Here is a 24,925-nt window from a genome sequence, read left to right on the forward strand (position 1 = left end):
TTTTGTTTCAGCAGAAACTCAATGTTGATTTCCTCTTCTTGTATTCTATTTTCCATGTCATTCACAGCTTCTTCTATGCCTGTCATCTGGATCTTCTGTTGTTGCAGGTCTATATGTAACAAGTCTATTTGTTTTGTAGTTTTTCTATGAAGGTGTCCATTTTAGTATCCATTTTATCCATCTTAGCAGTAAGTTGCTGGATTATAATTAACAGAGACTGAAGTTCTTTCTTGATGCTGGAGTCTTGAGAATTTGTCTTACTGGAACTCATTTCAGACTGATAAACTGACAGGAAAATTTCCAAAGTGATTTCTGACAGGAATATTGTTAAGATTTCCTTTCTTTTTTAGATATAGTTCAAGAACTATATAAAACAAACATATTTAGAAAGAAAATTACTTCAAAAATTAATTTTTTAAGTAATTAATTCCTGTCAGTGCAATGAAATTGGTGGAGCTGAAGAAATCTGCTGCTATCCTGTGTTCATCCTTGGCCACGCCCCCGTGTGTGTGCATTTCTGATGAGTGTCATCAGCCAAGGCTCCAGTGCATATCCAGCATCCCCCACTAGGTGACCGTCTGGGATGTCCCCATTGGCAAATGTCTGGTACAGCTGCATCAGATGCCAGATGTGGAAATGGTGATAACTTCCAGGGCAGCCAGCACACACGTTCAGTATTATGCCCTGTGCATCACACACAACCTGGCAGTTATTGGAGGGGGAGCCCTTGTGGTTGATGTAGACCCTACCCTGCTCACTGGGTGGTGCTTTGATGAGTATGTGCGTGCAGTCTATTGCACCCACTACCTCAGGGTATTCTGCTATTTGGTGGAAGAGACGCATACTGCTGGCAAATGCCTCATGGGTGAGAGGGAAATATACGTGCTCACTGACATGTACTGCCATGGCATCCAGGAACTGGTGGAGTACCCTGGATGCTGATGCCTGTGAGATCCCTATCATATGCCCAGTTGGCTTTTGGAATGTACCAGTAGCTAGTATTCTTAGGTCTACACATACCTTCATTTCCACAGGGATGGGTTCCCCTCTGTTAGTTCTGTGTGTCAGGCATGGCTGAAACAGCTCAATAATCTGCTGTAGGAGGTCCCTGTCCACCCTATAGTGCTCCACTATCTCCAGCTCATGTAGCCCTTGGTAGGTTACCCTGGGTCTGTGCACTCTTCTCCGTCTCCTCACTGTAGGTTGGTCGGCAGCTTTCCCGTCCTCACCACCCTCAGCCTCTTCCACAAGTTGTATGATAGCTATTGCAGCCCCAAACAATTTACTGTTTTGTTAAAAGTTCCCTGCTTGTTTACACCGATGGTGTAGGGTGTGGGAAAAACTGGAGGGGTAGGTGTTTGCATAGTTTATTGTGGCGTTTTGGGCTGGGCTGGTCTGCTGCCTGTGTAATTGGCTGGTTCCAATACATTTCACCTGGCAGTGAACTTAGTACCCCTTGATTAACTTCCTACTACTGCTTTCCCTTCCCATTGCCCTTCTGATTCATCCCAGGGGCACGCCGAGCAATCAGTGTGCTCCAATGTGCACACTGCTGCTATTTCCTGGGTTCACTTCCTTTATCTTCCTGTAGATCCCTTTGCGTGTTACGCACACCCGCTTACACTTTGTCTTGCATGCTGGGCAGGTTTAGACACACCCCCTGTCTTTGCTGTGCTAAGCTGGATGCAACCCCAAGTCACAGGGCTCCAATCCACTGGCAGTATGCCTGACACTCCCACACATGATGTCACCTACCTCCTAGTCTTTCACTCAGCTATTCATACTCATACACTGTTGGGACCTGCCTCATATGCTGGGGAAAACCGGGATTTACTATCCTTCCCCTCATTTGCATTGAATTACCTGCTAATGCATGGTTACATATGTCACAATGTGCCTCCCTCCTTAGCAACCTCTACTCACTGGCCAGGTTGTCTTTTGCCTGCCATTGACTTGCATGGTGGAATACTGATTTTAGTTAGACTGCTTTTTTTAGGTTTATTTTCTTATTTCCCCACCAGTCCCATTTGCGCGCTGCTGCCCTATGCTTCAATGGCCTGAGATCGGCGGACATATCATAAAAGTTGTATTTTGTACATTTGGCATTGTTTGCAATGCCAATGGCCTTTTACTTGGCCATTGGTATGCTTCCTCAATGATATGCAGCCTTTATTTGGAGCTGTCATAGCCTCGTTTTGGAGATTGCAGTACCGTACTCAGTTACTAACCAAGTACATTTCTACATATTACGCTAGTCCTGCACACCCTGATTCCTGCTTCCTGGATGGCAGATTTACCTTATTTGCATGGTTTTCACCTGCAAATGGGGAGATTTGCATATGGGGCTAGGAACGTGTAGCACTAATGCTACAGCGCTCGTGCATGTCAAACGTGCACATACGTGGATTGCTCGGCCGTCTTATTGGCAAAATTTCATCTTACACTAATTATGTATGCTGTGCAAGTTTTTTAGAATCCAGGGGACTATTTTTCTCATATAATTCCTTTTCTTTTCCAAGATATACTGTATCATTGTTCCTGAATACTACTTCATACTTTTGAATATGTCCTCCTTCTTTCTTTTCTTCTCCCACATACACCTTCTTATATTTTTCTCTAAATACCAACTGTCAGTCCATGACTAGTGAAAATCTCTCACTGTTTTGTGATCTTCCATCTCTGTCCTAAACAAATCACTGTTCATAACATCTCCTGTCACCTTTTCATTTCTTTCTTTTATAACATACTCATTCTCCCTCCCTCACCCAAATAGCTAAATGGTCTGAAGACCTCTTTACTATCAAGCTCCCATCAACCTCTTCCAATTCTTTAAAAAAGTATTTTTCAGTATTTATGTTACCTCTAAAATATACCTGTAATATACTCATGTTTCCTTCCTTGACCTATAAATAATTGTCCCATTTTCAAAGAATGAACTGTTTTAACATCACCCCAAAATATTATTTTTCTTCATATAATATTACAATTCAAATCTCCTATCATTGCCACAGGCTTATTTAATACCACATATGGCAACAGCTCTTTAAAAAGATCTTTCAGTTGCTTAATTGTAGCATATGCATTTACATCTATTATGACTTTCATTACTTCCCTTATTAATACACACGGCACAGTAGGTCTTACTGGTATAACCAGAATGAAGGCCAACATTTTTGCATCCTCTTCTTTTATCTTTAAGAAAGCTATCCCAGTGCATGTGGCTATCCAAAAACTCCATACAATTGCCCCACAATTTTTTATCTGCATTTTTTCATTCTGTTCTGTAAAGCAAGTCTCTGTTAAGAAAACAACATCTTGTTCTTGGCATTTTATACTACTGCAAAACACATAATCTTCTTACATTGTTTTGTACTATATACAATAATTGACATAATCCTAACCTTTATCTTTATTTGATTTTAGATGGATTTTTTTATTTTGTTTTCCTTACCTTCACACTTTCCTCGGTATAATTTTTCTTGACATTCTATTTTTTATGCTCGGTTTCTTCTTCTTCTGCTTTACCTTCACTCCATTGCTTTTAGAATCTTCAATTAATTTTTAGCAACAACTTCCTTTTCTTTCAATTCCATGTGTATATTTTCTATTGCTTATTTTGTTACAGTTCCCTTTCTTCAACAGTATTGTCCTTTTTCCTTCCTTAGTTAGTTCCAATATGGTATCAGACACCATTTTTTCATTTCCTTCTTTTTCTTTCTTGCTCCATATTATCCTTATCAAATCAAAAGTGCCCAGTTTTTGTAAAAAGATTAATGCTAATGGAAAATGACTTTTCATTCTAATTTCCATTCTAAATATTCTGGTCATCTTTTGTTTTAACACTTTTAACTTCTTTACACATTTCTTGCAGAATGTCTTAATGGATTTTCAGTCTTTGCCCTAAAGGGGAAAAAACTTGTTCTAGGAACATTCATTTTTCCTTTTTCATATAAATTAAGACACTTTTTAAAAAGTTCTTAGTCTCAACACTTAACATTGCAAAATGTCTCCCTGCCACAATGAATAATGAACTAACATCCAACAGTTTAAGTCCCATTTGCATAATTATTTTGTTCCAAATACTATTAATTGTGCTATCTTCAATGAGCCCTCACTACCCCTATTCAAAAAGAGTTTGAAAAAAAAATCTTTATAACACACTAGCTATGCCCCTGCTCTAATCCTGATTAGTGACCTTATCCTAAAATTATATACTTTATCTCAATTGTTTTGTTTTTATCTACCTAAACTAATTTTGATAAATTGTATAAACTCTTTGCTTGATCAGTATTTGTAACTTATGTAATATGCATTTACTACATGTTTTGTCTATGTATTGTCTTGCTTTTGTGGAGCTTTTCTCCCCAGGCCTCTGCTGAAAATGGACAAGTTATCCAGTCAGACTATCCCGGTCAACAAATGTAAAATAAATAAATGAATACATAAAATTTTGTTTTACTGGCTATTCTCACCACAGGCAATGGCAGTCCCTTCCTAAGATGCTGAGCAGTCACTGTGCATGTTTTTGCTTGATTTGCTGACACCAGCAAACTTCCTGTGCATGCTACCTTCAACCATTAATTTTCTCATGTTGCTCAGTATTCTTATAGTTGTCATTCTGTAACATGACCACCAAATGAACTGTGTTCAGCCCCCAAGGCTGAATTTCTGTCATTTTAACCACTTCTTCCTTCTGTATATCCATCTCATGCAGAACACATTTCTCTCTTCAATGAATATATCATCACCTCTGATTATTGTTTTGAGTATTAAAACTAAGCTATTAGTCACATTTTAATCAAGTTGGGCATTTTTACTACTCACCATCAGTGACACTCTTGCCATCTCCATGTTGCATGTCCTCCAGCAGCATCTGTACTAGGAATGGAAAGATACGTCATGAGAGTATTTTTTTTATTTCTATAATCCCAAATGCTATTTACATAACTTATCACTAATTTATACCAGTTTCAATATTTGCCATGACATTTGCAGTATTTACACTGGGCCTGATTAAGACTTGCTCTCAGCAACCTTACAGCAGGTGTTTTGGAATCTGGTCCTCTGTGCAAGCATGTTCATAGATAAGCCTTACATCAAAATGAGTCAATTACTCTCAGAGCAAGTCTTTTGGAATTTGGGTAGACTTGCACTGAAAGCAAATATTTTGGAATGTCGACTGATGTTTACAATATTTATAATATTTTGAATATATACAATGTACATATACAATGAAATAACTCCTTCTCAACCAACCAAAACACAAAACGTATTTTAATTTATTGCCCCAGTCTTTTCCACAACCAAAATATTTTCCAAAATGTCCACGAGTCAATTTTTTATTAAACAAAGCTTCTCTTAATCTTTTATTCCAGATTTTCCATATCACCCAAAACATTCTTTTATCAATTCTTTCCCTCATGTCATCATAGTCATTCCCATAATATCCATTCAAAATCATATTCATGTTCACATCCTGTGCTTTTTTATGATTATAAGAATATTTTCTTTACATACCCAATCCCAAACTTTGCTTGTCCTTTTGCATCATAAAAACACATATTCTGCTGTTTCTAACTGCAGTATAGCCATAGCCTACCAGACATTCTCTTATATAACATCAATTTTCTTTTTACTCAACTCTCATTTTTTTTGCAATAACTGTAACATCATCAGTATATGGCAGAAAATTAGGAATCTCAACACAGTTATATAATATCAATGACCCCTCACCCAGTGTACCAGTGAAAGCAACAGCATTAACTACTAATGAAAATAATACACTACTCATAGGGCAGCCCTGTCTTACACCTCTCTTTACAAGCACCTGCTCAGTAAGTCATCCTTAACCATTACTCTAACAATGTTGTTATTATCGTTATCATCTCATCTTTAATAAGTTTATGATTTTCCTTTAAACGCATATTGCATCAACATTTTCCATAAACATTTATGACTCACATAATCAAACACTTTGCTTATGGCTCTCACAATTGACTTGGCACCACCTGTTGGCTCCTTAATCACAAATTATAATGCATGTCTTCTTCCACCCTTCTAGCCATATATATTAGGCAGTTTTACTTCATGCATAACCTTGTCAAATCTCCTTTCTAATATGTTCATTAATATTTTGTAGTCTGCATTATTAAAGGTGATTGGTCTCCATTTTTATATTTTTTGCTCCTTGTTTCATATAAACCTTATAATACCTTCAGATATACTACTTTTTATACCCCATTCTCAAACTATTTATTCAATATTTAATAAAGGCTTTCTCTTTTTCTCATTTAATTTTTTATATACATCACCACCTATACTATTCTTCCCTGCTGGTGAGTCCTCTTTTAATAACTTAAGCAAACTAATTCATCCAAAGTAATCTTACTATGCAATCTTTGTATTGCTTCTACAGAAACATTCTTCACATCCCATATGTTATTACTTTCAGCAGTGCATTCTCTATAAATTTCCTTGACATAAGCTTTTATGCTACCCATAATATCTTTTTGATTGTACTTTATTTACCCTTTCTCATCCTTCTATTCTCTTTTTATACACTTGTCATATTTTATAATTTTTGCTGTGAAGGAAGATAGCTCTTCTTTCATTGGTCTAAGAAAATGTTTTTGTTTATACCATAATTCTTCCATTTATGTTTTATTCTTCTCATAAATATCACTTTAACTACAGAAAAAATAAATCACTATTATTTTCTTCTAAACTATTCAACATACTTTTTCTCATCTTTCATACCCTTTTTTTCTCATATTTCTTTAGCTGCAATTCTACCCATAGATATATAGTTCTGTTCTTCTCTTTACGTATAACCCACCACTCTGTCCAAGGCTTGCAAAAATCTCTCACAGTTTTATGTCCTTCAAAAACAGATCAGTTTCTTGATTCATTTCATCTGACTGCACCACCTTTGCAGAGAGTCTTTTTATACATTTCCCTTCTTTTATAACATTATCATTTTCACCCACTTAAATTCAACTATACAAATGATCTGAAATCCCTGTGACCATAACACCACTGTCTATTTCAATAAGATGTCTTACATCAAAATATAGTCTATCTTTGTTTTCAATTAATCTTATTGTATATGTAAAATGCCTTGTATTTCACAGTTTAAGCCACCTCACTTCATTACCTCATGCAATTCATTTAATATTGATTTACCTTTTTTCTTATTATTCCTCAAATCACATTTAAGGTCTCCCATTATAATAATGTTCATATTAATCATAACATAAGGTATTTTGTGATAATAACATTTCCCTTTCCTTAGCACCAGTACATGCATATACCCCCATTAGTCTGAATACATTATTTTTCCATCTGATATCTACCACAGTTATCCTGTCAGTGTAAACAATGTGACTGCCCAATATTTTTACTCTATCTTTAAATAAACAGTCACTCCTCAATATCATCCATTTCCTAAAATCCATATAATCATGTATCCCCATAATTTTGCAGCTCACATTCTGTCTTTGCGAGGTATAAACCTTGTATCTTGTGAACATATGATTGCTCATGAACCAGCACACCATTCTATTGTTTATAATCTTCTGAATATATTTACAAGACTGTTGACATTAATCATGATTACTCAAACATTATTCATTTATCTTCATTTTTATAACTTTGAAGGTGCATTTCTAAGCTTTTTATTCTTTACTTTTATCCTTTTGCCCTATAGTATTTTACTATCTGATCTAACCAATTCCTTCACTTCCTCTTCTTGTTGATCTGATTCTTCACTTAATAATTAATAACACACTAATTAATAAAAATATAATAGTAAAAACCCAGAACCACACAACAATACAGTCCATGCTATCAAATAGAACAAGCAAAAACCAAAAGCTGTGAGAAAGACCAGGTAGCCACAGTTAAACAAAAAGAAAATGTTTAATTCCACTAAGTGCTTTCATCTGGAAATACAACAGAATTCATCAGAGTAAAAAGCACATAAAATAAATGTACTTAAATACTTACTTATGATTATTGTGAAGATTTTGCAAACTTGCTTAGTAGAGGGTTTTCTTTTGTACCCCCAAGCAAGATGAAAATTGATAGAATACTTTTAGAGCAAGATATTTCTGAGAAAGTTAAATTTGAAACTTATTTTTGATTCTGACAACAGTTCCAATACTACAGGAATGTTTTTGTATATCTAGTTTATTTAACCTTCCCATGGCCCTACCATTACTTCTACTTGAGAAGTTAGTTGAATTTGATTTTAGGGCCATTTGTTCTAATTCTATGAAGGCAACAACACCAAAATGACATTACTTTTGGAACTTGTTAAAAACAAAAAATGTGAGAGTTATGAAGCCAGACAAGGGTGGGAGTGGTGGGGTTGTTATTATGAATAGAACTGACTATGTTGACCGGGTTAACTCATTTGTCCTTAACAGTAAATTTTACAAAGAAGTTTCACTTAACTACATTCATGTAACATATAAAAAAGATTGATTACTTTTTCAAGGATCTTTTTTATCAAGGACAAATTGATTTTAGTTTGAGTTTTTACATGTGACATTTCTGGTGGTACCCACAATCTTTGGGATACCAAAGATTCATAAGAGTGCCACCGAGCCCCCCCCCATGAGACCTTTTGTTAGTTCTAGCTGTTCAAAAACACACCCTTTAGCTAAGTACATCGATATCAAACTAAAGAAATACCTTGCACCTTTTACACATTGTGCAGGGACTCTTGGGATTTTCTTTTAAAAATTAAAAACTTTACTTTTTCTGAAAATACCATTTTTCATACAATTGATGTTGTAGAATTATTTAATGTTATTCTCCATGATGTGAGGCTTTCTAGGATAGAAGAATTTTTACATGAATCTACTGATCTGGATAATAATGAAATAAGTATCCTTACTTTATTTACATAACTTGTTCTAAAATACAACTTTGTTTATTTAGAAGGTCAATACTTTCAACAAGTAAAGGGGTGGCTATGGGTACTTCCTGTGCCCCAAACTTTGCAAACATTGTCTTTATCCAGTGGGAGAAACATTGTTTGTTTAATCAATTTTGTCCTGACCCCTGGCAATTACACATCAGATATTTGGATGATATATTTATTGTTTGGGACAGCGGCCCAGAGAACATTAGAACATTTGTAGTCTACTTGAATTCAACCACTTTTTTTTTCAAGTTTACCTACACCTTCAACTATTTCTCTATGAACTACTTGGGCATTAAAATTTTATAAAGATATGGCTAAATATTCTGTTACAACCACTATTTATAGAAAGCCCTCCTATTGCACCAGTCTACTGAACTACAACAGGAATCACAGTGAATTTCAAAAAAGGGGGATACTAAAAGGGCAGTACATCAGGTTGGCAAGGAGGATATCTAATGATGTAATGTTTGATTTTGAAGGAAAACTTTAAGCAGGCATGTTCCTTGCTAGAGGTTATCCTTATTCTCTTATTGAATCCATTAGGGTTGATATTACTCAAAAAAGGAGGCAGGGACTATTATTTCACTTATAAAAACCTCCTATCAGACTTTGGAAGAGTTTTTAGTGTGACTCAGGATACTAAAAAAGACTACACTACTGCTTTTGTCATGGAATTTTATAATGAGGACCCCTGTAGTAGAAGAATTATTTACAGAAATTGGTTGATATTTTCTTGTTTCAATAACATCATTGACAAGATTGGTAACCAACCTAGGATTGTTTATCGGAATGGGAAAACTATTAAAAGTTTCCTAGAACAAGGAGAAAACTATTATCCTATCACATAGAAAAATACAGCAGTATAAAGTGTGGATCCAGTTCACAATGCAAATTTTTACTAGTTGCGAACACAGTGTTAGTTAATGGGTATAAAATCAAAGCAACTTTCTTTTTGCAACTGTAATTCTACTGGAGTAATTTATTTAGCATTGTGTCAAAAATGTTCTGGTTTTTATGTAGGAAAAACTCAAGAGAAAATTCAGGGAACACATATATGAGCATTCCCTGGACATTAGGAAAAATAAATTTACTAATTCCCTAGCTAAACATATTAATGACAATAATGAGCATTATTTCCCTTTTTTTTGTCTTGATTTTGTTCCTAAATCCTCAAGGAGTGGACCTTGGGAGGACCATTTGGAACAACATGAACTTCTTTAGCAGCTCAGGCTAAATGCTAACACTACTCCAGGTTTGAATGAAACTATCTCTATTGGCAGTGCTTTGAAATTAAAGTCTTATAAAGTATAAACATTTTAGGGGGGACCTATATAAATGTTTTTACAACTATTTATCATTTGAGATTACTTAGGTTTTAAGGTTATATTTTTGAAGTTAATTGGATAATTGACATGTGATTAAGGGGGATGGGGTATTTAAGTACGTTTATTTTATGTGCTTTTTCCTCTGATGAAGTCTGTTGTATTTCCAGATGAAAGTGCTTATTGAAATTAAACATTTTATTTTTGTTTTACTGTGGCTATCTGGCCTTTCTCACAGCTTTTGTTTTTTTTTTTTTTTTTTTAAATATTTAAACCACAACGATAACAACCAAGAATAACAAGGGAAGTAGAAATAAGCAGCCAAACACCACAGGTATGAAAAGTAGAATTTATTGAGTGATTTTGTCTCCAAATACAAGACTTCTTCAGAATAAGTTAACAAAGCACAAACTTCCCTATATATATATATATATATATATATATATATATATATATATATATATATATACCCACAACCGCATGCACAAGAATTAATTAACACTAATCGAGTCCCCACCCTTAATTAAGACAAGTCATATAAAATAAAAATCCTGACTGAATCTCATGAAAACACTTCATAAAAACTAAAATATATTAATACTAATAACATTTAGACCTAAAAAATAATGTTAGCCCATTGTATTCATGAAATAAAGCCCTTATGTTGACATGCAGTAAAACTGCTAAATGCAAAAAGCAGATTTTAATTTAAGTAAGGGGCAAAGTGTAATTCTATCATTGAGTCCAAGATAGATGGAAGCATTCAATCTAACATGCCATTTCATTTCTAAAAACTCAAGATAATCATCAGAGGGACCCCCTCTTGACTCAAGGTCTACATTATCAATCACACAAAACTTAAATGTGTGGTTAGGATCGTCTCTAATATGCCTGAACAAGGCATTATTTTCATTTTTGTTAAGAATGTCATAATTGTGCTGATACACTCTTTGCTTAATGGCCCTCTTGGTCTTACCCACATAGAACCCTTCGCATAGCTGGCACATGGCAACATAAACTACCACCTTAGAATAACAAAAATATTTTCTCCTTGGTTTTATCACCCCAAAATGGAGAATTCTGACCTGTTTTGCTTCCAAGATAAACTTACACTGAGTGCACCTACTGCATTTAAAACAACCACCTTCCATAAAAGGTGTATGAACTCTTTCCAACATACCTTTAAATGACCTCTCCTTCTTATATACAATAGTAGGAGTGTTACCCAACACAGTAATTAACTCTTGTTCAAGTGTAAATACATTCCAGTGTTTGAAAACAATGTTACAGATATCAAAAAAGATTTTGAAAATGGTAACACTAAAGCCCTCTCAAAGCTGTTAGCCTTTTCAATGGAAACATTTTGTCCCATTCCATCTCTGTTACCCAAAATAATACAGTAAACACCATCAGTTGTCTTATTAACAAATTCATCCATGATATTTTTGATAAATTGTTCAGGATATATTTTAGTTTTTATGAAGTGTTTTCATGAGATTCAGTCAGGATTTTTGTTTTATGTGACTTGTATTAATTAAGGTTGGGGACTTGATTAGCGTTCAATTAATTCTTGTGCAGGAGGTTGTGGGTGTATATATAGAGAAGTTTGTGCTTTGTTAACTTATTCTGAAGATGTCTTGTATTTGGAGATAAAAGTGCTTAATAAATTTTACTTTTCATACCTGTGGAGTTTGGCTGCTTACCTCTACTTCCCTCGTTATTCTTATTTGAAAAATGCAATAATGTTTATTCATTATACTCAAATACCATTCTTTCCTATTCTTTTCTACATTATTTATATTTACTTTCCATAAAAATACTTTGATATCCTTTCATTTCTTCATTAAAATATCCTTTCCATTTTTTCTCTGTGCCTATATTTTCTCATATATCCTTATATATTTTTTTTATTATTAGATGTATTAAATCTCTATTCTCCTCTATTAATCCTGTCAAAACTTATAAAAATTCAGAGATACATGAACAATCTTATTTGACATACAATACCCCTCTTCTAACTGGATATAACCTTGATCCTCATATAAATGAAAATGCAACAGGCAATAATTATTTCTCATACCTTAATGGAAATACAATATACATTTGCAATTTTTCTTCCAAAAGAATCGAATTCATTAAATCTACGTTCTTTTTGTACATCAATTTATATGTTTTCCAAAATATACAAATATGTTTTACTTTTTTATAATCTTCTCCTACTGTTAATTTCTATGCATACCAGTTCCAGATTTTAACCATTCATTAAACTGAATACCTTCTATGTTGTCTGCTATCCCAGACCCTTTACTTTTATCTTTATTTGTACATAGCCCAACCACTTTTAGATGCTGGTTTAATTGTTTAAACCTTTCTTCCATCCAGTCTTTATTTTTAGTAAAAAACTATATCATCTGAATAGTACGAATAACTGGTAATTGGACTTCTTCTCCCATCTTATATCCCAATATTCTTAACTCTCTATTCATCTTAATAACTACTACATTCATAGTCAATGCAAATAAAATACTACTAACTGGGTATCCTTGCCTTATTCCACATCTTATTTATTTCTTTACTTAACCATCCATTTAATATTATTCTCCTATTATTATTTTCATACATGGAAGCAAATATCTTTATTGTTTTGTCACTTTTATTTGGATTATTTCAATATATCTCATAAACACTCATGTTGTATCTTATCAAATGCTTTACTCAAGTCTCCTACCATAACTTCAGTTTAGTCTTTTTTTTAATAATATCATCTACTATACCTCTCACTATCTTTAACAAATCTTGACTTCCTTTTCCTTTTTTCCCCAAAAATTGTATATCTAAGTAGTTTACATATCTTATCTAACCTTTTCCCTATTATTTTCACAAATTATCTTATAGTTTGTATTATTCAATATTCAGTTTCATATATCTTCTTTTTCTCCTTTTTTCCATATAAATTTCATCACCACAATACATTCTCTTTTCTTTCTACTTTTCCTAACCATTCATTTAGTACTTTCACAAAATACACTTTTTGCCATTTTGCCATATTTTTATACATATGGTACCCAATTCCATCCAAGTCCAATAACATTTTCATATGTACTTCTTTTAAAATACCATTTAGTTCTTTAGAGCTTATATCTTTTTCTAAGCCTTTGGTGCCTTCTTTTTTCAGTCTTTTAACTTTCCCTTTTTTGTCTCTCTTTTGTCTCATGCCTTCCAAATGTAATTCTTATATATTTTCGTGTTACCTCAAATATTGTCTCCTATGTTATCACACTTTCCACTTTGTCATGCTTTAATTCTCTTATTGTTCTCTTGTTATCTTTTATAATCTTATTTAAATATGATGCAGCCTCTTCTCTTTTTTTTCCTGTAAGAAATATCTCCGCCTTCTCTTTTTTTTCCTGTAAGAAATACCTTTGTTTAAATAACATTTTTTAATTTTGTCCTGGTTCTCTTCATACATCTGCTTCTCTTTTTCATGATAATCTATCTTATTTCTTAACACTTTTCTAAATATTTCTTGACTTATTTTTTTGTATTTTTGTTTCTGTTTCATTCTTATCCACCAACTCATCTTGTCTTCATAAAAAAATGTCATATCTACATGATCCTCCCATAACTGATTAATCACTCATCTATCTTCCTGATTTAGTTCTTTTTCATTTAATCTCTTGATACCTTTACCTAATCGTATATATCATTCATTTTGTGAACTTATATCAAAATTGCTAAATGATCTAAAAACCTGTTTCTTTTGTTCCTCCTTGTACAATTTTTAAACTGTCAGATATTATACAATAGTCGGTTTTCAGTCTTATATTATTCCTTTTATAAATCCAATGTTCATTGCTATATATATATATATATATATATATATATATATATATATATATATATATATATATATATATATTCCACGTTTTATTATTTCTGATATTATCCTAACATCAGTTCCCTCTTTTTTCCTTTTTCTAAAATCACAATTAAAATCCACAACTAATATTATTTCCATATTCACTCCAACATCATTTCAATTTTTTTTAAACATCATTTCTCTTTCTTTTCTTGTGATAGATGCATATACTGCAGTGAATATATATGTGTATATATATATATATATATATATATATATATATATATATATATATATATCATAGTTATTCTACCCCATTCTACTATAGTGTAATCTAAAACTCTTAGTGTTTGTTGACATAATATACCTAAGCCAGAACAGGTACATTTTCCCACATTCCAAATAATGTCACCATTCTAGAACTCTTCTGTTTGCAACCTTTCTTCTTATGCTAGTGTTCTTGTATCTTGCGCATATCAAGTGTTTGACACCACTCCAATGTACCTAATCTTCTTTTAATATTCTTTGTATTGTTTACATTTATGGCTAGGATTTGCACTTTCTTCCTATGTAAATTGTTATCCCGTACTACTTCTACAATTTGCCTTTTTTATTTTCTTTCATAACTACACTTTTGAACTTAATTTTTCTTTCACCCTTTTCCCTATGGATTTATTGTTTTCTTTAACCATTCTCCAAATCATGTATTCATCTTCACTTGACTCTTGAATTATTCCCTCCATGTCATTTTATTCTCTTTTTCATACACTAATTTCTCTTCTTTTCATTTTCTTCTACTATGATTTGTTCTTCATGCTCATATTTTATGTTCCCTTCTATATTTTGCTCACATTTCTGCTTTTGCTCTTGTTCTTTGACTTCTATATTATCTTCAGAATCCATCCATGCATGTCCTGTTTGATCATATTTTCTACAGATCATATCACAATTCTTAGCTTCATCCCACAGTTTACCACAAATAAAACACTTTATTTTGTCACAATTACTAATTAAATGATCATCTTTATAAAAAAAACATGTTTTCAGTTTTCCCCTATATTTTACAATACCCCAGTATCTTCCATGTTTATCATACTTGGAAGATGTATACAATTTTTCATTTTCCATTTTCAAAATTATACCACATTCCCAGCTCCCAGACCATAAACTTCTATTATAATAAATTTTTGTAACATCCAAATAGCTTTACACAAAGTCTTTAACAGTCTTTTAATACTCTGTTTTCAATTTCCATCCAGCACTGTACAAAAATTCTCTTTTTTGTTTCTCTGTTAAATGTTTGTACCACATATAAGTTCCATGAATTATAGTTTTTCTTAACTTCAAATTGTTCTAAAAATTTCAGCCATATATATTCCTGTGTCAAATAAAATGTCAAAATAAGTATCTTTATTAACATGTATAAATGCTCTTACCTCCTTGGGAGAAATGCATAGCAGAGAAGCTATGTTTTCCCAAAGCACATACCTTTTGAGTTCTTTTTCTTCATTACTGTTTCATTTTACTAAGAACTTCTTCTTTGCCATCTCTCTTATCTTCTCTGCTCATTTTTCCCTTATTTCACCTTCAGCTAATACAACTTTTTCTTTTCTGTTAAAATATCTTCCACATTTTCTTCTTCTTATATTTTGTCCATAATCTCTCCCCATAAAGCTGCTACCTCACTCTACTGTTTTCTTTACTTATATCCCTGAGATAAAAATATAGCAACCCTCCTGATTGGATGGTTGTAATCATATGTGATTATTCCTAAAACAGCCTTTCCTGAAACAAAGTTTCTGAATCCTGTACAGGTGCATTCACCTTTAACTCGCTCGGCACTCCACTCCACTTCCCTCTCAGTTGATCACTCCTATCTTCCATAGCTGTCTGCCATCACATAATTTTGTGAGGCTCAGACTCCTTCAATTCTAAAACAACTTCATTTTCACTGAAATCAGCTCCTTTGCTGACTATCTCTCCTTTTCACAATCATGACTTGCCATGTTTCTTTCTGCTTTTCTGAGCCACCTCCACATTTAGACTGGAAGCAGGAAGTGCAAATGCAAACAGCATCCCTGTACACTATGACTATGGCAAATTCTGTCTTGTGTACTGGCCAATTTTTATCTAGTAGTATAGTTACCTCCTTAGGTAACCCCTGAAAAGAGGCTACTAGCCTAATGGGACTAATCCAGTCAACAAAGAATGAATAAATAAACAAATAAATAAATAAATGCATACATGCAAAGATCTAAGGATCATAAATACATTGTCTTCACCTAGTCACTACTGTAATACTCAATAATACTAACTCACCACTCAATCAGCAAACTATTAGGCCTAACTGAAATCTGTAATAACATTTTATGTTCTCCTTCTATCCTTCAGATATAATTACAGCTCTACTTAATACTATGTAAAATGGAATATAACTCTTTTATATAATTTGTACCTTGTATGTATGACTCATAAATGCATGACTGCTGTTATTACTGATTGAATATTCATATATTTCCTTTATTTTTTCATATTTTCAAGGTAAACATGGTTTGCTCAAATAATGTTTTTCTTGCATAGATATTCTATGTTTCTCTTTATAAGCTGATGGTTTGACTAGATTCGTTTAATGTAGTACTGTCACAGTTATGAGCACAGGTTGTTAAGATAATAAAGTGTTTGCTGTATATCTATATTCTTTTTATTCTCATTGCTAATGTCCATTTTTTCTTTTTTATTTTCTGCATTCTGAGGCTTCCCAAATTTGAGTGTTAAGATGATCCAAACTTACTCTTGTTTCATATAGCTCTCAAATTCTAGACAATATCATAATTAGGCTTCATATTAAAATGTTAATACAATGAAGTTTTTATGAAATCATTTAGTGAAATTCAGTAGTGTCATTTGTATGAATGTCAGTATATATGGTAATTTGTTTTACAAGTCAGTGAGATACCATTGTGACAACATTTAACCTTTTGACAAATGTAAAATAAATTAATACCTGAATGATATATAAAGCACATCCAGGAGACCATGGGCCTTCTTGCTGGGACTAATTACCAGCAGCTCAAGGACATCTCTTCTGGTAAGGTTGTGGATATATTAGGATCAGGATTGGTGCTGTTTTGTGCCAGTCTTGGCACTTCAAATTCTTTATACTTCCTTACTTTGAACCAACATTTTTGGTCCCCTGATAAGAGAACTATCCCCTATCATTTTCCAGAATAAATTCAGCTTGTTGCCACCCTTGACTATTATCAGAATTTCATGATGGTTACTTCACTACTCTGAATGATGACTTCTTTTAAATTATGAACTAATGCTATAGGATTGAAAGATTAGAAAATATTATATTTCAGATGTCTAGTTAAGATACACAAATCAATACCTGAGCTATCAAAAAATGCATATTACAAATGACGATGACTATCCTTTCAGGACCAAAGGTGAAGAATAGGCCTTTAGTTATCTTGCTGAATGATGCCAATCTAATTGTGATATAGTGTTTTTTTTTTCTAAACCATTTCTTCAAATGAAGTGCTGACTAAATTATTAATTATAGCAAAGTTATATGTATAATTTTTAAATAAATTATTGTGGGAGTGGTTATGACATTATTTGTATATTGTTATTACCCAAGTCAGACATTACCGACGTTTCTAACTAAGCTTGAAAGAGAGATTTAAAGAAAATGGGATGTAACACTATAATAGCTGTTACTGAATGGCTAAGACTAGACAGAACTGGTACCAATGTGGCAAAATATTGTAAAAACAATGAAGTCTTCCAAGAGTTATTTCATATTTACAGTCCTGTAGATCACTGGATAATAATTCAGAGTAGAAACAACAACATAGTTTTCTGGCACCAAAATATACTCCAGAGTCTAAGATTTTTGACAATGTCAGACCTTACTTACCTAGAATATTTCCTGCTGGGATTCACTCCATCAGATTAAGTAACTACTCTGGGCAGCCACGGTGGTGCAGTGGTTAGCATTGCTGCCTCACAGCAAGAGGTTCTCTGGTTCGATATACGGCTGGGGTACCTTCTGTGTGGAGTCTGCATGTCCTCCCTGTGGTCGCGTGGGTTTCCTCTGGGTGCACCGGTTTCCTCCCACATCTCAAAGACATGCTCTAGGTGGATTGGACACTTTAAATTGGCCCTAGGTGTGAGTGTGTGCGTTCTGTGGAAGGTTGGGTGCTGGGCTGGCAACTCGACACTGTAAAACTCCACTGCCAATCATGAGCATACAGGTGATCCGCTGTGGCGACCCCGAACTGGGAAAAAGCTAGAAGAATAAGAAGATTAAGTAACTATTCTCCAGTCCTTTTGGAAACCTATTCTTTAGGGGTTTTAGATCTACACTCATCTTAAAGAGTTTCATAGTTTGTGTTACAATAAGACAACCTGTAATAATGACAAGCACAAAATATTTTAGAGTTCTTCCATATTAACAGTGCCAATGACACTATCTTGGAAAAAAGACAGTGAATATTCAAAGCACTTTTGACAAAAGAATGGCAGGGGCTAGCCATGGTCAAAGCTATCAGGCAGTGAAGAGAGACTAAATCTTGTTATTCAAAATACAGGAACTTTAATAGCAACCTGATGAGAAGTTTCACTTGCACCCAACAGACATTCAGACTGCTAGTGAAATAAGAATAACTTCAACCTTAACGTCTTGTGTTTACTTTTCTTTACCAAAATAGTTTATACAGACAGTTTACAGATTAGATAGAAATGATCATATAACTCTCTTAAAGGTGATCCAGTCATATGAACAGTACAACTACTACAGACAGATTTGGAGAATAATGCAGCATGCTCAGACTGCCTCTAATTTACATTCTTATGAAGTTGTTATCTTACTGAATCAAATTTCTCCTTGTTATTATACAAGAATGTTGACCTTGAATGTCTCGGTTCTCACGTGAAGAAATACCTTCTGTCGCTAAATAGTAGATGAGGAAAAATGCTGTCCTAGATAGCATAAATATAGATTTATAAAAGCAACACAGATTAGCTTATTTCTTATCCAGCTTTCTTCAATGTGTTTCATTTGTAAAATCCATGCCGGTTCTTTACTTGAAGTTTTTATCACATTCATTCCTAAGCAGTGATAGGACTAGTTTCTTCCATCTTTGTATTATCCTGTTTCACTTGTTAATGTAGAAGCTAAATAATTCAGAAATCCTGGCCATACTTTTACAAAAAACAGAAAATTGCTCAGTAACGAACAAGCAGGCTTTGCTGAAAGCATTAATTCTTCAGATAATGAATGTACAGCAAAGCATATCTCAGGTGGTATAAGGAATCATGCTCACCAGCAGCAGATAACCTAGTGTAAGCTGATCCTTACACAATACAATATGAGGTAAGACAGGGATATTAGTTATCTTCTTTCATCTGCAACATAGCTTTGGAACCTCTTTTAAGAAAAGTGTGCAGAATAATCAGGACATATATACACTAGTGGTTGAAGTTGTTTTAAATATCTATCCTACGTCAATGATATTGTGTGCTCCCAAATGTAAACAGAAAGAAATTATAACAAATATATCAAACAATTTCATATTAAAGGATGTAAGAATGCATACAGGACAAAAGTACCTAACAAAAATTAATGCCCAAAGCTCAGCTGGTTTTGCTAGTCTTCCTCCAAAATTTATAAAAGTTTCTTGCTGTTTACTAGCCATATATCTGACCATGCTAACAAATTGATGATTTCATGAAGGGCAGGCATTTAATCTAATGAACATGTCATAAATTATAACCTAACATGCACAGTGACCACCAGTGACTCAAACAACTTCAGTTTAAACAATGTCCTGAACTACATGTGCAAAATTTTAGAAAGCATTGTTCACTAGCAAACAACCAACACAACTAACCATGTCAAAGCTTTAAACATTGTTAGCCACATTCACCATGGCTTTTTTTATTTATTGCCATTTGTTTACCACTGGGTAATAAGTACCCATTTTTAGTGAAAGCCTGGGGAGAAAAGCTCCAGAGAGTTAGATAGCTTCAAATAAAACAGTAGTATAGATATAATAAAAAAACATATATGCATACAATTTGATGGAATACATAGGATACAATAAATCATAAGGAGACACCAGTGATGTAATAATAAAACAATGTAATTAAATATGACAATCAGTATACACAAATGTATTAGAAGAATAATCTATTATGCTGGGAAATAAAATACAATTATCACAAACAACAACAAAAGACACAAGCCCTCCTAAGAACAGGAGAGGACAGATGTTAAAAGGTACAGAGAGAAAGTATAATCACATAAACGTACTCCTACTGTCAATAAGATTGTCAGTGGTACATGTGCTGCACCCATCATGCACAATTCAGAGGAGACATATAGACCCGCATATACTGAGGCACTTACTTGTAATCTTCCTAAACCACAAAAAACTCCTAGAGAAAGTACACATAAGAAATACCCTCAGCAGCCCCAAATGCAGTCTTTCAAAACAACACCCACATCAACACATAGAGCTACATCTCACAGAGCTCTACCTCTAAGCCCATAAGGCAAGTCACCACACAGTCCAACGTTCTAGTCATTGGAGACTCCATTGTGAGACACACTGATGTCCCTCTCACCAGGCTGAGTAAGGAGAAAGTTACTATTAGTTGCTTATCAGGGGCTAGGATCCGCCACATTATGCATGTACTCAGGTCACTGGACCACAATTACCAATATGACTCAGTCATAGCCCATGTGGGAGTAAATGAACTGAGATGTACTGTACCTCCCTAGACTATATGAAGACAGACATCATAGATCTCTTGGAATATGTGTCTCAGGCTGGTATGAGACTAGCATTGAGCAGCATTTTACCTTCTCCAAGGATGATGCCACAATATGAACAAAAGATGACTGACTTTAATAATTGGCTTAGTTTCTGGTGTCATTCTAAGGGGGTCCAATATTTGTCAGCATGGAAAGAGATGGTCAACAGTCCACGCTGCTTTGCCAGGGATGGTCTGCACCTCTCCCCTCTAGGCTTACGAATGTTAGCTAAAACATTGTCTTCCCCAATAGTGCCTTTTTTAGGCAATGCCGGACTGAAAGTGCTTCCAGCATAGCAAATCAAAAACAAGAAAATCTAAAGGTATTACTCCTGAGTGCTGGGAACCTAAACAAAAAACTCCACTCCCTGGAAGCTCTTTTTACCCTAGAGAATGCTGACATCTGTGCAGTCTCTGAGACATGGTTTAAAGCCGCGGACAGCACACCGACAGTGCAAGGTTATAATGCCTTCCACACATTTAGACCAGCTATTTCACAGGCAGGGACTAAAGGTGGAGGTGTCTCTATTTACATCAAAAAATAAATATACTTCAAGGCTGGTCAAACAAGACGATGCACTTGATCTGCTCTATGTTCAAATCACCATAGGTAAAACCCAGTAACACTTCCTTGCAAGCTATAGGTCCCCCTCTATGACCCAGGAAACCCATACCATGTATTTAAACTTATTAGAAATACTAACCATCCAACCCAATACCATATTCATTGGTGACTTTAATTATCCCACTATTAACTGGGAATCCTATATGAATGGGTGGGTGGCCTAATGGTTAAGGTGTTTGCCTTACAAACACAAGGTGCAGGGTTTGAGTCTCACAAGGGATAATTGGCTAGGCTTAAAATGGCTCACAAGGGCAGTTAGCTTAGTACTATTCTATGAACCTATGAACCTATGACATCAAACCCACATGCACATGCACACACACATACACCAACCAGGGGTACTAGCATCCTGGATCAGGTCCTCACTAATATGGGAGAGTGCTGTGCATCCCATACTGTAATCTCCTCCCTGCTAAGGTCAGACCACAAAATGGTCCCCTTTAAAGTAAAAATAAAACCTGGACCCCCTGCTAAACCGGGAATATTCTGGAATTATTCTAAGGCTAACCTCCTGGTATTAAGTGAGAACCTGGCAGAATTTCTAGCCCCTATAAACCCTGAGAACACTTCTCCATATGCAGAACTGTTGACAGAAACTCTGTACAAGCATGTTAATAGCTGCATAGAGGCAGCTATACCCACTAGGAAGAAGTACAGAACTAATGCAAAAACAATCCACCCTGGTAGAATCACAAAATCAGTCGTATGTATAACAGGAGGAAGAAAATTATGGCAAAAATTAGGACTTGCAGTACCCAGCAGGATAAAAGCACTCTCATCAAACTAAACAAACAACTCAAAGGACAAATAAGGTCTGCCAAAGCCAAATTTGAGGTACATTTGGCCTCCCAGGCCAAGGACAACCACAAAGCATTTTTAGCTATGTCTACAACCTCAAAAGCAATACACAACTGTGTGCAGAGCTCATTGTAAATGGAGCCACCTATACTGAGCCAGAAGATATAGCAAACCTCCTGGCTGATAAATTAAGATCCAGCTTTACTCCTCTCTCCCCCTTAGCCTTCCCTCAAGAAATATCATCAAATATAACTCCTACTACTATCACTATGGAACAGGTCCTTAATGGTCTCTTTAAGACCAAGAACTTTGCATCAATGGGCCCAGACAATATCCCAGGATGCCTTCTAAATACTATGAAACATGACCTATCAGGGCCTCTGGAATTACTATTTAACTGCAGCCTCCAAACAGGCTTCATGCCTCATGAATGGAGAAAGGCATCAGTCATCCCTCTGAACAAAGGTGGGCCATCTACAGACCCTGGAGACTACAGACTCATAAGCCACACTAGTCTTATATGTAAAGCCATGGAAATAATTATCATGGAGATGATTAATACAGATATAGTAAACTTCCAAACACTGGACCCAACCCAGTTTGGTTTTGTCAAGGGCAGATCATGCCTACTCAGCCTGGTGGACTTCTTTGAGAAGGTCATCAAAGCAATGGATGAGGACAGAATCATTCACACTAACTACCTTGGCCTGTTGACAAACTCAAGAGGTTATGTACAAACCCGTATGTCACCCAGTGGATAGCCAACTGGCTCACAGACAGAACCCATGAAGTTAGAATTGGGGAGTCCACCTCTACAAAGAGGTCAGTCACAAGTGGAGTCCCTCAGGGATCAGTCCTTGGACCGCTCCTTTTTGGCATTTACTTCTCAGAAGTCAAGACCAATGTCAATGGTCTCTAGATGACTAAATTTGCAGATGATTGCAAATTAGGAGCTGTCACTGAATCTCATACTGATACAAATGTTCTCCAGGAGGGGCTGACACAGACAAACAACTGGTGTTAAAGCCATGGACTAAAACTAAATGCCAAGAAATGCATAATAGTATCCTTTGAGAAGGCATCCATCCCTGTTAACTATCATATTGACAGTACACCCCTTAAAGTTGACCCAGTAGTCATGGACTTAAGGACGCACATAGATAGTAATCTAGCCTTTGATCATCACATGTCTACAGTGGCGAGGAAATCATTCTATGTTGTGCAACTTGTAAACAAATGTATGGCATCTATGTCCAAGGAAGTCATTGTTCCACTGTATTCAGCATTCATCAGACCTATCATTGAGTACAGTTCCCACTTTGGTGTGTACCTAATCAGGCATATCCAACAACTGGAACATCCACAGATACTCCACACTTGAAGAATGCAGGGAGTGCGTAATATGTGCTATGCTGACTACCTCAAGGCCATATCCCTGTATTCTGTCTCCTACAGGCTTTTGAGGGGAGTTCTATCCCTGGAATACAGGGCATTGTCAGACCCCACTCTGATGGACCTCTTGCATATTCACAAAACAAACAGTACCAGAATTACCTGTTCTAAAGACTTAAACATTGCCTGTGATATAAATAGGACCTGCTGGAGATATATGTATGTATCCCAGAGGCTACCCCATCTATGGAACAGGCTCCCCATCCATGTGAAGCAGAGTTCCTCCCTAACCCAATTCAATTGGATGGGAAACTGGAAATTCATCCCTAGTTTGGCACCTATGTCTCTAATGCAAACAGGTAACCTGTAAATGGTTCATCTCATAGGCCCATGCTTACACTAATCAAGGGTGCCAGAATTTGTCAGAGATTCTGGATGCATGGCTAGGCTTAAAAATGCCCTTGTGGTCATTAGCCTAATAAACACATATGAACCTATAATGAGTAGTTAGTATGAATGTGAAGTATTTGTTGATGTAGATCGTACAGGTGATCGGCATGTGCAGAGCCACGGGTTAGTGAGAAAATCTTTGGGAGAGGACTTAAATACATGGAGGCTAGATATAGTTCTTATCCAACTTAGGATAGAGTTCTCTAGTTTGTCTATGCAGTGTGAATATAGACGTTGTCCCATGCTTTTTTGGCTTATAGATTTGAAGCAAATTTTTGTCTTGTGAGTACAGAGGATGATTTGGGAGATAGTGATGAAGTACTGAGGTGACAAAAGGGCAGGTAGAGGGGTTATGTAGTATTTTATGGGTTCAAAGAAGTTGTTTATGGGCTAGTTGATGTGAGAGTTCTAGCCAGTTGAGAGTATGTAATGCAGGGCAAGTTAGCTGTAAATTTACCTACTTTATTACAGCATTGTTCCAGTTGTGATTTATGAGAGGTGGGTATTAGTCAAAATGGGTGAGCCATAGAGAAGAGCCAGTAAAAGATAAAATGTACCTAGGGTGTTTCTATTAGAAGGAGTAAGAATTTTTTTTCTCTATGTAACAGACTTAGTGTTTGATCAGTTTTTTTTTATATATTTTTGTATGTAACAATCAGATTTTAAGATGTCTTCTATGGTGACTCAATTTTGTATGGGTAACTGCTTCAACAGTTACATTGTTTAGA

Source organism: Protopterus annectens, chromosome 10.part0 (genome assembly GCF_019279795.1).
Source record: "Protopterus annectens isolate FY-2018-M chromosome 10.part0, PAN1.0, whole genome shotgun sequence".
In the NCBI taxonomy this organism is placed as follows: domain Eukaryota; kingdom Metazoa; phylum Chordata; order Ceratodontiformes; family Protopteridae; genus Protopterus; species Protopterus annectens.